General features: G+C 45.2%; 1 long non-coding RNA gene and 1 other non-coding gene across 3 annotated transcripts; one reads left to right on the top strand and one right to left on the bottom strand.

Moving 5' to 3' along the window:
• Positions 1–1,962: 1,962 nt before the first annotated feature.
• Positions 1,963–2,048, bottom strand: TRNAR-UCU. The gene is given in 2 exon segments: positions 1,963–1,998; positions 2,012–2,048. It is a non-coding gene; the product is annotated as a tRNA-Arg (tRNA).
• A 3,761-nt stretch (positions 2,049–5,809) lies between these two features.
• Positions 5,810–8,712, top strand: LOC115612256. 2 transcript variants are annotated; one of them, XR_003992917.1, is made up of 2 exons: positions 5,810–5,846; positions 6,633–8,712. It is a non-coding gene; the product is annotated as an uncharacterized LOC115612256 (long non-coding RNA). The 2 variants fall into 2 exon arrangements; XR_003992916.1 differs by lacking the exon at positions 5,810–5,846 and adding an exon at positions 5,948–6,082.
• Positions 8,713–9,926: the final 1,214 nt, after the last annotated feature.

Raw genomic sequence — 9,926 nt, 5'->3', positions numbered from 1 at the left:
GACGGTAGTAGTTCCTACCTCTTTCTGCTCCCCTTGGTTTTGACAATATTTCTTCTTTTCTTGCCTTTGGGGCAGAGAGTATCCAGTGGTTGTGCAGCCCAGTGAGTTCACAGTCCATCTCCTAGGTGTCACAACCAAAAGACTAATGAAAAATAGGCTGACAGTGGCTGAGGTGTTGCTGGTGTTGTGCCACTAGTAGGCATGATTTTAGTTTAGGAACAGAAGTAAAATGCTGCTCACTTTCCTCTGTTGTGCTTTCATTTTTCCTTTGGGGATCTTTTCTCTCTGCCATCAACTCGGTCTCCTTAAAAGTGAAGGTTTCTTCTCGTCATTACTACTTCCCATGTGATAAAACTTTCTGATCTCTTAATGTTTGAGAAGTCCTGTCTTTATCACAGTCTTACTTCCTAGGTAAGTCCTGCTGAGACTTGGGATAATGCAGGCTGGCAGGGACCACGAGTGCGTGTCCTGTCCAGTCTGCTGCTCATGGCAGGATGAGACCAGGTTGCTCAGGGCTTTATACAATCAGGTCTTGAAGGATGGAGTTCACATTAGAATCTGTTACACAGCCAGTGTTGCAGGATGCTGTCCCTGTGCTTACCTCTAGGAGATGGACTGCTCCTTGATCCTGCAATTTTCTCTTTTCCTTTTGGATACAATCCTTATCATCATTACAAGCCCTTAATTAACAAATGCATTTCTGGAGTATTGATAGTGTAAGTACTGCTTGCAACATGCGAACGTGTGTGTAAAAGCCTCTGCCTTGAAATGTTTTTTAACTAGGAACTAAGCAAATCTTACGAAGCTATCCTTAAATACAAAAAGTAGAAAGAGTATTTGGACTGCGATACATTGCTGAAAGTGACTGAATAAGGAGGAACGTTTTGTCTTGTGTCATATGAGTTGGTGGCTTTTTTGAGGTTAGTGTAGAGAGGTTTTGGTTTTGCTCTTTATCTGCAAATTAGGATAAAGTTTGATGGTTACTCTGTAAAGGGCTATATCTATTTTATGGCTAGATGGCATTTTTGAGTGGGTTACTGTGCTGCAAAACAGTGGTAGTTAATATTCCAGATGGTGTGTTTCATTTTCAATCACAGATTGGAATTTCAATTATGGCTCCATTTCAATTACGGCTTTTTCCTTCATTCCTTTTAAATAAACATTACTACAGCTTGAAAAAAACAGTTTTAGTCACAAATACAGGATGAAAAACAATTTATTAAAGAGCAAAACAAAAAAAACCCCAAACCCAGATTCATTTTTTATTTATGAACGATTTAATTCAGGTTAATTTATAATTGGTTCAAGCCTGAGCAAAACCATAGAGGTTTGTTCAGTGCTGCTACTGTTTTGTGTTTTACCACTCGATTTTATCTGATTGCAGTTACTAAACCGGCTCTTCATCTTCTTCCCGTAGGCATGTGTAAGTCAGGGAGTAGAGATGGTGTTCATTCGAGGGTTAAATGCTTCAGTTTTGTCTACGGCTTGTTTTGTGGCTTGAAAATAACCATAACCGTACCGTGGACCTTCACTGAGCGCCTCCGGGAAAGGCACAGCCCCATTCCCGTGCCGGAGACCTGGCGGCCGGGCTCGGAGCCGTGACAGCTCTGCCGGGGCTGTCGCTGCGGCGGGGCTCTGGTGTGTGTGGGACCGCGGTGGGGCGGCGGGCCGGGGCATGAGGAGAGCTCTGCTCCCGCTCGCCTCCGCGCGTGCCCGCAGCGCCTTGTGACGCCGCCGCGGCTGGAGCGCAGGCGGCGGGTCCGTTTCCTCCGCCCGCTTTGTGACGGGCGCGCCGGGAGGCGGGACCGGAGAGCATCGCTGGAGAGAGGGAGCCAGCCACCGGGAAGCGCCAGGCCGGTGAACCGGATTGCTCCGGCGGTGAGGTAAGAGACGGGAGTGCGGGGTAGAAGGGTTTCAGCCGAAATGGGGGGAAAAACAACAAAAAAGGTAAAAGAGACTACACGACTCCGCCGGGACTCGAACCCGGAACCTTTGAATCCCTTCAACCCTCTAGAAGTCCAATGCGCTATCCATTGCGCCACGGAGCCACCTGTTGGAGTTTTTGCGCACCGCGCAGAGAGCCTGCGCGCGGCGGGCCGCGGGCTGAGGGGAGCCATGTTTGCCCCTGAGCGGGCAGCACTCTGTCCTTGTTCCCTTTATTTATCCCTTTTATTTGGGGTTTTTTAACAGTATGAATAGGCCGAGTCTTATAAACCGGGTCTGGAGGCAGCCTCTCCGTGCCGCTGTGAGCGCCGTCCCCGGGGGGGCCCACAGCTTGCTGGTAGGTGCTCACCACAGGGCTGCGTCCTTATTTCTTGTGGAAGACTGACTGTTTTTCTTACGTTCGTCGGTAAATCAATACACAGTATCTGTCATCATCTCATTTGGGCGTTTTCAGTGTTAATCCTCGATGTATAATTATATTCCACGATTGCCTTATACTGAGGAACTGTTCCTTTGAAGATCCATGAATTTGCATAAGGGTTTATTCCTCTGTGCAAAATGTAATTCCTTCAGAGGATTGAGTCTTGTTACACAGATGAAGGTAACACGTTGCTGGATTAGATAAAATGATTTTGCTTTAACAAATATGAACATTTCTCATATTGTAGTAATTTTTAATGTGCTTTTAACAATATTCCATTCCTGGAGTAAACATGAACTTTTCAGGCAAAAACCCCACCTTTCACTCACAGCATCAGAGATATGGAAGCAGCGCTGCTTCAGTTCCAAAGTTATTTGGAATGAAAATATTATAATATTGGTGATTTCCACCACTGTAGGTTCTTAGGGATAGTCTAAAGGGGGTGTGTGTGTGTGTGTGTGTGTGTGTTAAACAACAGCGTCTGAATTAAAGGAACCTAGAAAGCTGTGGTTCTATTTACTGGTCATTCCATGCACTGCAGTGTTTTGCTGGCTTTCCAGAGCCACACGGGACAAAAAAATACTGTTTGGGAATCTGGAAGACATTACATAGGTGACCAGTAACGCTGTGTCTATGCAGCCTCTGCTAGACACTGCAGCAACTTCTATGAGGCAACAGGTAGAGAAATAAGATGTGGGAAACGCACCTGGAAATTCGTGACTGAGAACAGAAACCCTTGTAAATGGAAAGAATAAAAAAAGGAAAATAAATTAGGGAAATAATATTCTATTACGTGACAATATTTTCAATGTGGGTGAAAACATTACAGTATTATTTGGGTCATTATTCCAAACGCTGTGAATGCGTATTCCTAAATCCATTAAAGAGAGCAATAACGGAACTGTATCTGTTCTAAAACCACAGTAAAACCCCCCAGTGGATTCAGCGAAACAAGATTTTTTTCCTTAAAAGCTGTAATTATGGTCTGAAACAAGTCTTTATTTTTAAATCAAGAGCAGCCATATTAGAAACCCAAGAAGACAAGAGTATGAGGCTGTTCTTTCTTTAGCCCCTCCCAAAACTGAATGCCAGGTCCAGGTGAAGCCTATAGCTTTGCGCTCCCTGCTGGGCCTGGCGAGGGGGCACAGGGCAGCACTCTAAAACCTGAGGAACCAGGAAGCTAATCAAGTTGATGTAAAATGATTAGGATACACAATGTACCAGCCACTGCATCAAGGGCTGAGATACTGAGTGCAAGGTACCAAGGTGACTTGGGTAATGAAGGCACACTGGCAGTGTGTCCCGTGATTCCAGCTGGTGTGCCTGTGGCCTGCAGTGAGCCAAAGCTCATGAGCTGGCTGATTACTAAATAGCTCCTGCAGTGCTGCCCAGAAACTGGGGGGTTACTGGAAGGGTTCAGTAGTTACAGCAAGTACATCCCCCAAGCTAACAAACTCTTGTGGAGCCAGAGTGTTGTAAACACGGAATAAGAATCACTACTAGGCTGTGCAAGGTTCAGAGCAGGTCTGATCGCATTTACAAGCTCTGGGTCGCCATGGGATTAGCACAACTGTTCTGTTATGGACAGAACTCTTCATAGTGCTCCTGATAAAGGAATGTGAAGTGTGGAACCTTTGAGTTCTCAAGGCCTTGCACTGCGTAAAAGAAACAGAATTTTCATTCTTAAGAAGTGAGGTGATCTTCAGAATAGTTTTATGTTTATGCAACTGAAATAAACCACTTTAAGTAACTAAGAATCACCATTAACATCTTGTAGTTTGTGAATAGCTGGGCACATTTACAGTGAAGTGATTGCCAGTACCTTACCAGTGTGATTTGGTAACATGGTACTTTTGAGCAGCACAGCACTAAATGGCTGCAGATAATGAAGAATCAGAGTCTGCTGAGAGACTGAAGGTGTGCAAGGTGTGCAAGTGAACAATCCCAACACTCCCATGATCGTTATTTCCTCTAATGTTTTTGGTTGGGTCACTTGGTTTCCACAGGTAAGTAAAGCCTGGCTGTTGGTTCTGTTTATGCAGGAGGACTGACTGGGGGAGCGCTTGGAAATTTTCTAGGGATGCTTCAAATTATTCAAGTCAATTGCCTATTGTATCCTGTAAATGTAGTCCGAAAGCAAAGTCCGCCTTTCCTTTTGGGCAGCAGATGGAGCTGCTGCATGAGAAACAGGAGAGCTCCGCGTTCGTGAACTAACGAAATGCGGTGTGTTAGGCAAAAACAACGGAGCAAATTAATCTGTGCTGGTACCTGGAACCCAACAGCCCTATGTGCTGTATAGCCACCTAATTTTGGTGAATTTATTTAGTGACTTTGTTAAAAAGGCAGTTTCCAAATTTACAGCACGTCCACGGATATTTGTTGGAACTACCATCATTTTTCTCTAAAAACCTTTATAGTAAGTACACTTGTTGAGAGCAAGAGGTCATAGAATGCTGCAGACAAAGAGGTTGTCATGTACAGATCACCTAAATAGGACCGTTACACAATCTGTACATTTCGGATTCTTCCCTTTCTCATCCTTGAAGCAGGGATTATTACAACCCTACTGCTAGAATGATTAATTCTGTGTAGTGCAGCAAGAGAAAGCACTCTGAACTGGTCAGGAAAATGTTGGGATGCACAGGGCCTGAGGATACTGAAAAGAACTCCTTCAGGGAGGGTTTCATTTGGTAGTTTGCAATTTTATTATTATTATTAATTTTCTTAACATGCTTCATGTTGTAGATGCTTCTGCATCTCTGCCCTTTCCTCAGTGGGGGCTACAATCTCCATGTGACTATCAGGGCACTGGAGAATTCCCCTCTTTATTTGCCAGGCTGCCAGCAGGGAGACTGTTGTTAAGAACCTCTTCCAATTATCCTGTTTATGGCTGTTGCTGGACTAATACATGTTCTGCTCTCTCAAGTGTATTTGGGTAGGTAGGAGTAATTCCCAAGGACAGTGTCTGGAGGAGTTAAGGGAACATGAGCAATTATGCTAAATCACTCCTACAAGGGGTACAAGGTTAATTCTACATACAATGTTAATTCTGTGTAGCTCCATGAAGAGATCAGCTGGGAGATAATACAGTCTGTTGATGGAAAAGTTTGAACCCCTTTCCTCATGTTGCATAAGTAATTTTTTAATAGTATTTTTCAATACCCGGTGTACAATCCTTGGATCTTAGTCATTGTTTTCTGTGCTGATGCAGTCGGTGAGGGCGTAGGGACTGGTTAGAATGGTATCACTTGCAGTTCATTCTTACTGCTGAGATTCCTTCTAATACATTCTTATGGAATAAATGTAAAATTCTATTTTCATCATTCGCATTTACAATTTTATTATGCAATGTATTTATGTAATGCATTTTAAAGTTGATTTAATTTCTTATTGTCTTAGGTTCAGCTGTAACAGTCATTTTTCTCTTTCCTAGTAGCTGGTGCAGTGCTGTGTTTTTGACTTCAGCCTGAGAACAACGCTGGTAACACACTGATGTTTTAGTTGTTGCTAAGTGATGCTTACCCTGATGAAGGACTTCTCAGTCTCATGCTCTGCCAGTGAGGAGGGGCATGGGAAGCCAGGAGGGAGCAGAGACAGGACACCTGACCCAAACTGGCCACAGGGGTATTCCATAGCACAGCACGTCATGCCCAGTACAGAAACTGGGGGGAGTCACAGGGAAGGCCCAGATCACTGCTCGGGTTGGGCTGGGTATCGGTAAGTGGGTGCTGAGCAATTGTATCCTCTCCCCTTGTTATTTCCTTTATCATTGTTATTATTATTGGTGGTAGCAGTAGTGGTTTGTATTATACCTTAGTTACTGGACTGTTCTGATCTCAACCCGTGGGGTTTACATGCTTTTGATTCTCCTCCCCATCCCTCCAGGAGCGCAGGGGAAGAAGGGAGGGAGTGACCGAGCGGCTGCATGGTTCTGAGTTACTGGTTGGGCTTAAACCATGACAGTGGGCCTGAATAAGATTAAAATATATAAGTACTTAATGTGGTGATTCTTTTGAGTGTTCTTTAATCTTACTAACTGAAGGAAAATGGGATAATCACTCTCTACTTGTGTTGGTGATTTTTAATGGTTTTCCTTTGTTGTGGTGGACATACAAGCTGTCAGGATACTTGAAACTTGGTAGTGTAAGAGTGAAACCAAGATATGCCTGAATGCACTGATCAGCTGTTAAATCTGGGCTCTCTGCTACCCAGGCCATTCCAAATGCTTGGTTTGTGTGCCTTGACACTTTAATTCTTCCTTATGTAGAGTGAAAACATCAGTTCCTGGAACAGTAGAACTGAAGCCATGGAGCAACAAATTCCAGCTGTTTCTCAAGGATCAATCCACCATGTTTTGAGGATGTTGAGGAGCCTTGGTGCAGTGTTTGAATGCTTCTGGGAACAGTTGGCATCCTAGCCAGTCTGCATGCTGCAGGGATGTTTCTTGCCCAAATGTGGCACCAATAGTGGAGTAGACACACGTGGCTGGACATCCCAAATACAAGATTACTTTAGCACCATTTCAAAGTGATTTGTACTGTAAGAAAATTCTGGATATGCTGCCACTTCATTAGCTCTGTGCTGTGTGCTAAAGAAGATGAGGAGAATGACCAGGGAAAAGAGTGCAGCGTGAAGTGCTACTGTGACACTTACGTGACAGGCTTTTCATTCAATCCTAACTAGTGTTGACAAATGACTTATGTTTCTGCAGAATAGGAAATTCAGTCATCATGTTGCTTAAATCTATAAAGAAGAAATATCCTGTGGCTTAGGAGTGGAGAGAAAGAACTAATTTGGTGATTCTTCCACTGGATGCAGCTTTCGGCACACTCGACAGATACCAGTGCATCACCTAATCCTTGGTGTTATGAAGTGGGCTAGAAATGTGAAAAACCCATTAAGATTGGCCTGTCATCAAGGTAGGAGTTAAAAATCCATTATTAAAATGTATATATAGTTGTCATAGATACTATGGGATGTCCACAGAAACACCCATGCTAACGAGCACCTGCAACCCAACTGTGAGAAATAGTAGGGTTACCTTGAAAAAGAAAAGGCTACCTTGCTTATATAGAAAAAAATAAAGGGCAACTTTCACCTGTCAAGAAGAAAATCAATAATGTGGAAGCTCAAATTTCTGCTTATAGAACTGCTGTTCCAAACACTTATTTCAATGTACATGTATTTGCTGCTCTATTAGGTGTAGAGAGCAGTTGATTTGTGCCAGTCCTGCTCATGAGCATGGAAAGAGGTTTCTTAGTTTTATGAACCAGTGATGGGCAGCTCTTTTGGGAGGAGGTTGCTTGGTTGGTTTTCCCTTCCCGTGTTGGGGCTCCAGGCTTTTGCTCGTGCTCTGGATACAGACAGACCTGTATTGATGATGCCTTAAACTTCACCTGGAAGTTTAGGTTGGCTGTGCACGTTACAGGTTCCTACAATCTGTTTGTCAAACCCATCCCGTCGTGTGCGTTCAAACATCAAATGAAACTGGTTTCATCTTGAAACAAAATACAAAAAGAAAGGGAAGACCCTGCTTTTCCTGGCAAAAGGAGCTCTGGTGCTGCAGTGCCCAGCCCCATTCCCTGCTCTGCTTGTCCACAAACCAGCATCCTTCTGACCCACCCTTCCCTCATTCCGGGAAACAAATGGCATCCACACATGGTGCTGCACCAAAATAGAGCAGAACTGGAAAAACCAGGTCAGTGCTGTCCAGACAAAACTCAGACTGCTCAGATTGGTTCACTTGGGTAGAAATAGGGAGCTCCACCTCCATGACTGAGCCAGTTTTCTGCGTTAAAATAGCTTTAGAGTTTGGCACAAATCAAAGCTGATTTTTTAAGCTTGATAATGGAAAGTTTGGGGGATGCTGCTCTGGGAAAGGGCACTCCTCAGAGGCAACTGAAGAGATGTATGTAACCAAATGCACCATTTCCTTAGGCTGAGCTGTTGGGTGCAAGCAGGTGCTAAACCCCATTTGCCTGGTTTTAATTGGTGTGACTTGGGACAAGGTGAATAGTGTGAACAAGCCTTTATTTAGTTACTTCATTGTGGTGTTCTACTGCAGGAATGTGTTGGCATAAAAGCAACAGCTCTGAAACCAGCTGTGCCAGGAGGTGCCAATGTGACAGACTCAGCAAACACTGAAAGATAATGGAGTATGTCCTGAGGGGCTGATGAGCAGAGGGATTTGGGAAAACAGTGGTTAAAAAGACAGGCATGTGTGTGAGAGGCTGCTTAAAACTCAGCTGCAATCCCACGTATTGCAACAGGGCTTCTGGAAAGCCAGGAGCCACTAGCACATTGTTTTGGAGCTTAGGAGGGAATTAAAGGCCAAGGTCAGATCTGCACATGGACATTCTTCTCTTGTTTTAACCCACAAATGCCAACTGGATGATTAAAACGTTTAAAGTAGGGTTTTTAATTAGAAATGTTGTATTTATAATAGCCCTGAGGAGGGAGCGTTGGAAAGGCTGCTCGAGGTCACTGCTCCAGTGGTGACAGGAATCTCCTGGTGCTCAGGGTGTCGCCTCTGAAGCACTGGGTGCACCACGCTGCAGGGACAGAAGGTGGGTCTGAGGGGCAGCAGTAACTCTGTGCACACCGTGTGTAGTGTTGTCCCTGAGGCTGCTCCACAGGGCAGTGACCCACCTGAGAGGCTCAGTACGATGAGCAGCCCCTCAGCTGGGAGCTGTTCCGGCTCCTGTGCCTGTCACTGTCCCTGCGGGGCCACACTCTTGAACTCAAAGCCCAAAATAGCCCCATTACAAACACGGCTGCGTTCCAGCTGTTCCCACCCGTGCCTTTCTTTTCCTTGCCGCTGGCCTGACAGCACGTTATCACAGCTCCAGACATAGCTTGTACTGCAGCAGGACTTGGAGGACTTTGACAGCTCCATTGGACACGTGCAGTGGTAACACATTGCCAGTGCTCCTAGAAAACGTCAGTCCCTTCTCTGGGGTGCTCAGTCCATTCCTCTAAGAGCAGCAAGAGGAACCTGTTTTCTGTTTGAACCACACCAAGGGAGAAAGTTCTGGTGAGAAGCTTAAACTCAATGTGAAACTCTCCCACTTCTCAGCTGCTCCTGAGTGTTCTGAGGCTAAAGGAGAACGTTGTCAGGAGCAGGGAGTGTGGTTTTGTGCAGGCTCTGACACCGCTGTGCAAACGCTGGGTGAATAACCGCCTGTTGCTGCCTGTTGGGTTGTCAGCTGGAGCCTTGTTTCCAGCAGTGCTTGGGAAGTGGCAGGGAGAACCTGGCAGAGGGAAGCACAGGCTCAGTGGAGGACAGGAGTGCTCAGGGGCAGAGCTGCTTCTGCCCTTGCTGCCAGCCCTCACTGAGTGCTCAAACTGTTGCTTTGCACTGTTAGGAAAGAGAAGATTTAACAAATTCCACGTGCCCTTTTCCTTCAAATGTGGGTGAAACCTGGATTCAAACAGGGTGTACGTGTACTTGCCTGGATTGTAACGTGCTGATTATGCCTTTTTTGCCACCCGGGGTCCCCCTTTTTAGGCACATGGAACATAAGCCCAGACCCACAGCTGCAGAATCAGTACTGCAGAGGTG

This window comes from Strigops habroptila, chromosome 8, assembly GCF_004027225.2.
Source record: "Strigops habroptila isolate Jane chromosome 8, bStrHab1.2.pri, whole genome shotgun sequence".
In the NCBI taxonomy this organism is placed as follows: Eukaryota; Metazoa; Chordata; class Aves; order Psittaciformes; family Psittacidae; genus Strigops; species Strigops habroptila.
This window is presented reverse-complemented; position numbering and strand designations above follow the sequence as displayed.